General features: G+C 43.0%; 1 pseudogene; it reads left to right on the top strand.

Annotated features, from left to right (window-relative positions):
- The first annotated feature begins 2,344 nt into the window (after nt 1-2,344).
- The window catches only part of LOC615290 (guanylate cyclase 2G-like), a 58,553-nt pseudogene continuing 50,860 nt past the window's right edge, over nt 2,345-10,037 (top strand).

The following is a 10,037-nucleotide window of genomic DNA, read 5'->3' as shown; positions in this document are numbered from 1 at the left end:
AGTACTTACGTCATCACACAACACCTTTACAACATCCTTCTGAGATAGATATTGTTCAGCTCTTTCTGAAGTTGACAAAACTCAGGCACAGATTTAACTGACTTACCCAAACCTACTTACATCTGGTAAGCATTTGAGCCAAAAAGATTCATGGAATTCTGCCTGTGATTAGAGCAAGGGAGTCCTTAGACTCAGACTTTAAAGAATTTAGACTTTAATCTTTAAGGTGTAGCAAGTTGACACCAAGTTGTCCTAGCAGAGGAGAGAGAATCTGAAGTTCAGTGCAGAAGCAGCAATGATGAATTTGGTTTGGAGAAAAGCAACTCCCCCTAATCCAGGGGTTTTGAAATGCCCTCTGAAGCAGATCAGAGCTAAAGCTCAGTAATCCCATGCTGGGAATTTGCTACTGAGGGAAATTAAGTAGTGAATAGTTAATGGTGATTCTTGACCTCTCTCGTTTTAGACTGTCTCAGAGCTTCTCGCACTAGTGTATTTAGGAGTATATGAGCATCTGTTGAATGCAGATTCCTAGAGTAAACTCAAGGCATCTGGTTCATAGGATCTGGAGTGGAGGCCTGGAATCTGTCTTTTTAACCATAAGAGGCTGATGTAAGTGGTCCTCAGATCAAGCCTTGAGATTCATAGCGAGTCTTCTGTGTTAAAATACATGATCCTGAGATGAGTGGGAGTTGCCAGCTCCCACCCTGCAAGGGTCCAAAAGAAAATCCATTTTAGTCGTATTTGAATTCTTTATGGAAACAATGACAAACTATTTTGGGGGCCTCCAAAATCACTGCAGGTGGTGACTACAGCCATGAAATCAAAAGACACTTGCTCCTTGGAAGAAATGTTATGACCAACCTATACAGCAAATTAAAAAGCAGAGACATTACTTTGCCAACAAAGGTCTGTCTAGTCAAAGCTTTGGTTTTTCCAGTAGTCATGTATAGATGTGAGAGTTGGACTATAAGGAAAGCTGAGTGCCGAAGAATTGATGCTTTTGTACTATGGTGTTGGAGAAGACTCTTAAGAGTCCCTTGAACTGCAAGGAGATCCAACCAGTTCCTCCTAAAGGAAATCAGTCCTGAATATTCATTGGAAGGACTGATGCTGAAGCTGAAACTCCAGTACTTTGGCCACCTGATACAAAGAACTGACTCCTGGGAAAAGACCCTGATGCTGGGAAAGATTGAAGGTGGGAGGAGAAGGGGATGATAGAAGATGAGATGGTTGGATGGTGTCACCAACTCAATGAACATGAGTTTGAGTAAGCTTCAGGAGTTGATGATGGACAGGGAAGCCTGGTGTGCTGCAGTCCATGGGGTCTCAAAGAGTCAGACACAACTGAGCAACTGAGCTGAATTCTTTACACTGATGTGCATTTACCTGGTTGGTGGCTAGGTCATCTTACCTGGGGATAAAAATGGCTTCCCAAGAGTCTTGTCATCCCCGTAATATTAATGCTTAATATAATATGATTCTTTACAAGCGAAGTGTTCATACTTCATACATAATTATTCAGTAAAGAACTGTCCTCAGCTCTTTTCCCTGATCTGTGTAGAGGGAGAATTAGTATTTATTTGCCAGTAACCTTCCCATGGTCTCTAGACCAAGGTGAGGGATGTCAACTGTGCCAGTTGTGAGTAAACTCTTTCATAACCACTCATTCTAGGAAAATTTCTTATAAGATGGATTCAGAAATAATGACCATCATTACATGATCAACATCATCAATCACCCCATCATCCTTCTCACCACCACCACCATCATCTGACACTGACAAAGTGGCTCTCTTTGCTGAGATGTTGTACCAACCACTGGACTTGTATGATCTCTTTTAATCTTTACCTTGTCAGCTGAAGAAGATTTCATTAAATTTTATCCCCAATTTGTGGATCTGGAGATGAAGCCATAGAGAAGGGAAGTAACATGTCCTAGATCACATAACTACATGTGATGGAGTCAGAATTAAATCCTAGACCATCTGTCTACATTTGAATGGCTCCCATGATTCATATTTTACTAGGGGAGAAGGGCCTAGGGGTTGGAGATGATCTGGGGTTATGTGACTTGTCAAGAAACACGAAGTTGGACAGTGGTACCACTGGATCAATGACCAGGGCCACATCACCTCCCTGCCCCAGGCTCTTTCCTCAATACTGCTGCTTCTAGATGTGTTAGGACAGTCTCTGGAAAGGAAGAGTTTGATTAATTAACAGCATTGAAGAGAATACAAGCTGTGGTCCTCAGGGAACTTTGCACTGTTATTTAAGCTCTGGGCACAAGTGGTCAGGAGGCTGAGCCTCTCAGAGTTCTGCAGTGATCCAGGTATTAGACACCATTCATGGCTCCCAGGACAGGTGCTAAGCCCTCAGTCAGATCTGGGCTCTGTTTGGGGGTTGCATGCCATGTTGGCCACCCAACACTAGTTCTGATGCTCTTTGCCAGTGTGCTGATGACATGGCTTGAGGCTGCTAAACTCACTGTGGGTTTTTAGGCTCCCTGAAACATCTCCCATCCATTCAGTGTGCAAAGGTTGGGTGGTGGCCTCCAGACTGCCATGGACAAGATCAACTCTGAGCTGGTGGACTTCGGAAATTTCAGCTAGGAGTTTACTTACATCAACTCAACCTGTGGTGCCAAGGAGTCTCTCGCTCTTTCCATCAGCCAGGTCCAGAAAGAAGAGATTTCTCCCTCGTTTGGACCAGCATGCCCAGAAGCCACAGAGGTAGAATATACAGCCTTCTAAGAAAACTCTGAGTTTCCACTGGAAAGGGTGACCTTAAAGTGATGGTATAGAGTTGAAAATCTTTTGACTTGGATGGCATTATTATAAACAATAACTGTGTCAAGTCTTGGGTACCATTTATTTAAAATGTAACCAGACCATGCGATGAAAACAATTAACACTTTCTTTAAAGAAATCCTCACAAGTCAAGAATTGTTAGTTCACTCACTAACTTGTTGATGTTCACTAAAAAAACGTGGATTGTTTGGCCCTGGTGCTGTTGGATATGAACTCATTATTCACACTAACGTTGTCAGCCATGTGGTTCAGAAGAAACTGAACACAACTTTAAGTAGAAAAATATCTGTGTAGGTTTCCCTTTGGTGTGCATAACAGATTGCCATAAGCTAAGGCAAGAAAATGAGAGAAATGAATGATTTGTATTGGTTTAGCTAATGAGATTAGCTTTGTTAACATCCTTGGGATCTTGTGCTCTTACAGGTGTAAATGCAAGGCTGAATAGACAGTACAGTGTTCATGTTCAAAAATCCTGCAGAACTATTATTAGTGGGTGCTACAGAGTTTAGTTTACATTTGAATTTGAATCTTAATCTCTCCTAGAATTCCCCATTTGACTAACAAAGCCTACCCATTCTTCAAAGTCAAGCTCAAAAGCCATGGAGCCTGTCTTTATCCCTCTACCCTCAAGATTCACATCCCTAATTCCCAAATTAGAAGCAATTTCTTACTTCCCTAAGTTCCTCTAAATCTATTGTCTATAAATGTTGAAGGGCATATTTAACTCTACAGCTATTTTTACATGTCTTAACTCCTGTAATAATTGATCTCAAGATCTTTTTTAAGAGGAAGGTCTCTGAAGTTTCCTGTAAATAGTAGGCTTATAGTGGAAAACGAATGAGAAATGAATAAGGAACACATTAAGAAAGACTAAAAAAAGTAAGTAGTACCTATGAGTGTGGGCTCTGCTATCACACTACCTGAATTCCAAGGTTTACTACTTGCTCGTTTGGTAAGTTCCATTTCTGTGCCCCCACGTTTTCAGCTCTAAAATGAGATGCTAGCTATTGCTACTATTGTTTTCTGAGATTTTGCATCATCAAGTTGGACCTAAGACGTTATCAGTACTCCAAAAGAGATGGTTCAGTATGACCCATAGACTCACTGAATCCAAAGTTGAGGCAGATATTTTATAGTGGAGTTGGATAGTAACAAAACTCAATTATGGAAAGACATCCCTTTGGTTACTTTAAGGTTATTGGTTTGCTGGCTTCTGAGTGGAACATCCCCATGTTTGACTTTGCTGGACAAACAGCGCAACTGGAGAACAACTTCTTGTATGACACCTATGTGAACCTCGTGCCATCCATGCACCGAGTCAGTGATGTCCTCCAGAAAAGCCTCCACTACCTGGACTGGAAACACATTGGAAACACATTGGCATGTTTGGAGGTCACTTCGGGACTTCCTCCTGGGATGGAGTGGATGAGTTATGGAGGGTTGTAGAGAATGAACTCAAATCCCATTTCACCGTCACCACCAGCGTAAGATATACCAACAACGATCCGGTCTTCCTTCAAGAGAATCTTAGGAGCCTGTCATTGATTTCCAGGGGTAAGTAGGAAAGAATTTTCTGTTCCTTATGTTTAGAGAGGCAGATAGAGAAAAAAAAAATGATTGTTTGAAAAAAACTAAGAATTTTCATTTTTCTATGAATGTAAGCAGATGAAAACAGGGTATATAATTAATGATACATAAAAGCATCACTACCTGGAGAAGGAAATGGCAACCCACTCTGGTATTCTTGCCTGGAAAAGTCCATGACAGAGGAGCCTGGTGGGCTGCAGTCCATGGGGTTAAATGGCTGAGCCTGTGTGCATGAAGGTGGAGGGTGATGGGTTGGTAGCAATAAACTGGTAGAACTAAAAAAAAAAAAGCATCACTACCAACAAGAAAAATATCGTCTACAGTGAAGTGCTTGATGCTATAGTGTTTTGATGTAAATGGTAATTTCTGGAAGAACTTGCTATGTGGGCTGGGTCTTGGTCTTGGGTTGTCATTCAGAGCTAGGGCTCTGGAGACAGACAGTCCTAGGTTTGAAACCCGTCTCTCACACTTTCTAGCTGTGTGCTCCAGAGCAAGTAGCTTCATCTCTCAGTGCCTCAGACATTTTATCTGTACAGCGAAGACAATCATCTTACCTATCTCATAGAACAGAGAGGATTAAATAAGGTCATGCCTGTAAAGTGCCAGACCAAGTAACTGATAAACATATCATAGTGAATATTGGGGTAATACTTCTAAGGCTCTACTTTCTAGCAGGAATTAGTAACTGACTCCTTTCTCTTCTTCAAATAAACTGCTCCTTCTGGAGTTAGGATTTTGGGACTTGCTGATCCCTTGGCCTGAAGTTCCACCCATAATCCCACCTCAGCCCACCCAGCACTCTTTTCATAGATAGCTTCCTCTCAGTCTTCCAGACTCAGCCCAGGGCCCATGCAATGTCCTCCAAGGGACCTTTCCTGACTGCTTGATGTGGAGGAATTCCCCTCCCCGCATTAGTATCACAGCATTGTTTTTCCCTTCATTCACTAGAATCCCGAATGACCTCTCTAACCTTTTCACTTGTGCGTTGTCTGTCTGACTGTCAGCTCCCTGAGAACAAAGACTTTCTCTTTTGCTCACTGATGTATCCTTTGCTTAGCACATTGCCTGGCACCTAGCTGAAGCTCAGATAAATAGATTATAATTTATCTCATTTTAAAAAATAAATCACTAAAATAGATAACCAACATGGACCTATTGTATAGCACAGAGAACTATACTCAATATCTTTTAAAACTTATAAGGGAAAAGTTATATATATGTGTGTGTGTGTGTACATATATTTGAATTACTTTGCTGTACACCTGAAACTAATACAATATTATAAATCAACTATACATCAATTAAAAATAAAAATTCTGAAGTGAAAGTATGCTCCAATATAAAAATAAATACATACAAGTAAATCATTGTTGTGCCCTCAGAATGCATGCTGATGTGTTTGGATGGAAAAAAAATACCACGGTCTACTCATTTTTTCCCCATCCCCACTCAGACAGTCTAAGCTCTCCTGGTTTTCAGTTCTCTGTCAATCCAGCCTACCTACAAGCCAGGTCTATTGTTCTGAGTCAATTAAATGAAGAAACTAGAGCACAGAAGTGGTTTCAAACTTTTTCCATTTGTGCTCTGGGAAAGAGCTGCAGCGAAGACTTTAATTCCATGAGGTGAAAGCTGCTGGTCTGTATATGGCTGGCATGGTTCAAGAAGTACAGGCTCATACACACCTGTGGTTATAACCCCAAATCTTGATTACATAAAAACGGATGCTTAGTTGTGTAAATACACAAATGAGACCTAGAAGGCACACCAAATGGTCAACTGCTTGTGATTATGGATGACTTGTTTTTGCTCCTTGTGTTTTTGTTTTTTTGTTATGCACGTGTTAACTTTTAAAAAAATAAATGACAAAGAAGAAGAAGTATAGTCTGAGGGAGCAGTTTAGGCATTCCTATTTCCTAAAGCATGCTCAAGGAAAGGCAATGCTAATGTCTCATTTGCAGTGACTTCAGGCTAGACTTTAAAACGTGTATATGTGTGTATGCCCATGTGCAGTTGCTAACTCCATTTTGTCTTATAGTTATCATCTTAATCTGTAGCTCAGAAGATGCAAAACTTATCCTGCTGGCTGCAGAGAACCTGGGACTCCACACAGGAGAATTCATCTTCATCATTTTGCAGCAGCTGGAGGTGGGTGTCATGACCCCTCAATGGCTCCGGTAGGCAGAGGTAACAAGCACTCAGCACTTGCTAGGTGCCAGATGCATTAGCTCACTGAATACTCAACCTAGGAGGCAGCAACTCTTGCGTCCTTAACTGAAGATCAGGAGGCTGAGAGGAAAGAACCTACCCAGAGTTTGTTCACTCAGTTCCTAGGACAGGGAGACTGGCCTGGAGCCAGGCTGCTGGTCCTGGAGCCCGGCTCTCTATAGTCTATATCCGCCAGCACCAGCTGAGGAGAAACTGTCATTCCTACTGGATTGCTAGACCTACCCTAACGCTCTCAAACTCAGGGCCTCCCAATTTCTTTTCTCCCATAGCCACCTCTGTTTGAGCCCCAATAAATCCTGGAAAAACCAACATGCTGGTCCAATGAGGCAATTTGTAGGTGGTTTGGTTCTTTTGGTAACAATAGGGACAGCTGACATGTACCACGAATCCCACCATGAATACCAAGTTCTGCATTATACCTGCACCAGGGCTAGATTTTCCCAACAGCCCCTGAGGCAGATGGATAGTCCATCCATTATTTACATGCACCATTGCATTTGATATTTTCAACAGCCTTGTAATATAGAGATTATTAGCATTGCAACTCAGAGATGAAAAAAACTGAGGCTTAGAGAAATAAGGAAACTTATCGAAGATCGTGGAGCTCCCAAGTGACAGAGCTGGTCTTCTGAACTCTGGGACTGAGCCCTTGGGCCCAACAGCTCTGCTTTGTGGAGTGTGTGCTAACTGCCAGGCCCCACTGTGAGTGCCTGATAAACTAAAACTAGCTCACATCATCCTATGGAAAGATAAGAAAACTGAGGTCCTGAGAAGCAAATTTATTTGCCCAAGGCCACACAGCTAGTGCATGAGGAAGACTGAGTAGTCAAACTAGGTGGGCTGGTCTCAGTACATTTAACCACCATACGTGCACCCACAGGCTTCTAAGAAAAAGCTTCTTGCATTTAGCCAAGGACACGCTGTGTAATTTTCCCAGCAGTTTTATCTTTGTAAAATGAACTTGTTTTATATGATCATAAGAAACTGGGGTTGCAAAGAGTTGGACACGACTGAACGACTGAACTGAAATGAAGAAATTGAAATGGGGAGAAAGCAAGTAGCGGAAGATGCATAATAACGTTCCAGGTTTCTTTCATCTTTTCATCATGAAGTATTTCAGATTACCAAAGTGTCTCGGGTTTCATTGGGCAGCCAGTTGGAATTCTAATTGTAAGCCAAGATTTTTAGAACCTCCTCCTCCCTTCCCTTTTCATTGCTGTCCACTTTTCTCCTTCATTTTTCCTCCTCTCCTTCATCTGCCTTCAGACACGTGAGGGGAAGACGGTGCACTAAATCTCAGCGTCAGCAGGGAAGCCCATTCAACCCCCTTGTCACTTTCTCCCCAAACCTTGATGATCCAATTCCAACTGGTTGGAAGTGCAGAAAGAATTTGGGCCTAAAAATAGACCTCACAGCATCCATACAAGTGAATTCACGATGTTTTAAAAAAAGAATAGCGCAAATCCATTTCCTAAAAGTGTTTACAAACTCCAGGAGATAGTGAAGGACAGGGAAGTCTGGTGTGTAGCAGTCCGAGGGGTCACAGAGAGTTGGACACGACTTAGCAATGAAACAGCAAAAAGTGTTCTCAGTATAAGCTGAAGTTGACAAAAATCAAGCTGCAGAACACCATTATAGCATGATACTATTTATGTAGAATGTACATATGCTCACACAGACCTCTGTCCGTGTCTAGAACATTGGAAACCTCTCAGAGGAGATGAGAGGGAGTAATAGGGAAACTGGAGAAGATCTCACCGTTTTTCACGTATGTACACACAGTGAGCTGGTATTACTGTCATAATTGTAATAATGTATGTAATAATGATATTAACCAATCACTTAAGCTACGCTATAAGCAGAAATTGGAGAATCAGCCAGTGTAAGTTTTTCAAGTTTTTGCCATCCATTGCTTAAAGGTGAGCTTCTTGCATCTTAGCTGCTCTTATTGTAAGCTTTCTTATTGATTGATTTTTTTTTTTTTCTCATTGCTTCAGTGCTTACTAGAAGACATAGACTTCGCATAGCAGGTCTTCCAGAGCCATCATCATGAAGTATTTCAGACTGCCAAAAGTGTTTCCAAGGATTAGAATAGACATTCACAATTGACCCTGACTGTTGTTCAGGGTGTTTCCTGAGAACAGCTCATTTATTTCATTATTTTTCAGGACAGCTTTTGGAAGGAGGTATTGACAAATCAGAAGGTGACACACTTTCCTGCAGTCTACGAGTCAGTGTTTCTCAGAGCCCTCAGCTCTGCCCGAGAAGGCCCTAGTGGTGAAGGCTTCCGAGAGCAGGTCTACCAAAGGCTGCGGGGGCGACCGTTCCACAGCCCCATCCACACGGCACAGCAGGTCTGACGGGGTCCTCCTGTACACGTCCGTCCCCCCTTCCTCGAGGATATCTGTGTCTGGCTTTCACACTTCCGCTCTTATTCCTTCTCTTCTCCCCTGACTCCCCAGGCTCCTAACACACACACACACTCTCTCTCTCTCTCTCTCTCTCTTCATCTTCCTCAGCCCCAAATAAACAGTGGCCGGATGAGTTGTGAAATCTGCACCCAGGTTCACGAGAAGGGCAGGGGTTATTAATTGAGAGGTCATGTGGCTTGGGCGTCAGAGTCGTGGGCTTCCATCCTCGCTCTGCTTTTCACTAACTATGAGACTTTTGAGGGGAATTGTTTAACCTCCCCGCACCTGAGTCTCTTCCAAAAACGGGACTGGTAGTGACATCAGCTTCCAGTCTGTAGTTTGGAGAGTCTGAAGACATAGTACACGAAAGTGGCTGAACACATACCGGTGGGCACTCAGACCTCAACGGTTTCTTTTCCCGGCAGGATGCTGGGACCGGGAGCCAGAATGGAGTGGTCAGAACTGTGGAGCTAGGGCAGGTCGAGGCCGGCAGATGGTCTGGAACAGGGAGAAGGCAGCCATCAGCCAGTGGCAATTCCAGGCTGAGTGGGATAATGGGGCAACGTGTCTGGTTAGCCAGACAATTGGCCAGAGTCGAGCTCTTTCCAGTGTGGGGCCAAGCTGAGCCTGAAGCTGGTGAGAAAGCTACTGATGACAGGGATTCCGTGAGGAGTGAGGCAGCCGAGTGTGGACCCCAACACACAAGAAAAGATGATCGATGAATATTTGGGGTGTCATTGACTAAGTGTCAGCTCCATACCAGGTTCTCTGGTGAGAACAGGGCCTCGCACCTAGTCGGCACTTGCATTTTTGTTGACTGAGTGAAGACCAAATATGTGCCACTTAATACATAGATACCATACCTATTCTGCCTCATTTAACTGTCTTTATACTCGCCACAACAGCCTTCTGCCTATTTTATAAATGAATGGGCCGAGATTCAGAGAGGTTCTGGAACTTACCCAAGTCTCACAGTCAGTACCAGGACCAGCCTGGCTCCTGGCTCC

This window comes from Bos taurus, chromosome 26 (genome assembly GCF_002263795.3).
Source record: "Bos taurus isolate L1 Dominette 01449 registration number 42190680 breed Hereford chromosome 26, ARS-UCD2.0, whole genome shotgun sequence".
Lineage (NCBI taxonomy): Eukaryota > Metazoa > Chordata > Mammalia > Artiodactyla > Bovidae > Bos > Bos taurus.
Note: the sequence above shows the minus strand (reverse complement) of the source record. Positions and strands in the feature narration are given on the sequence as shown.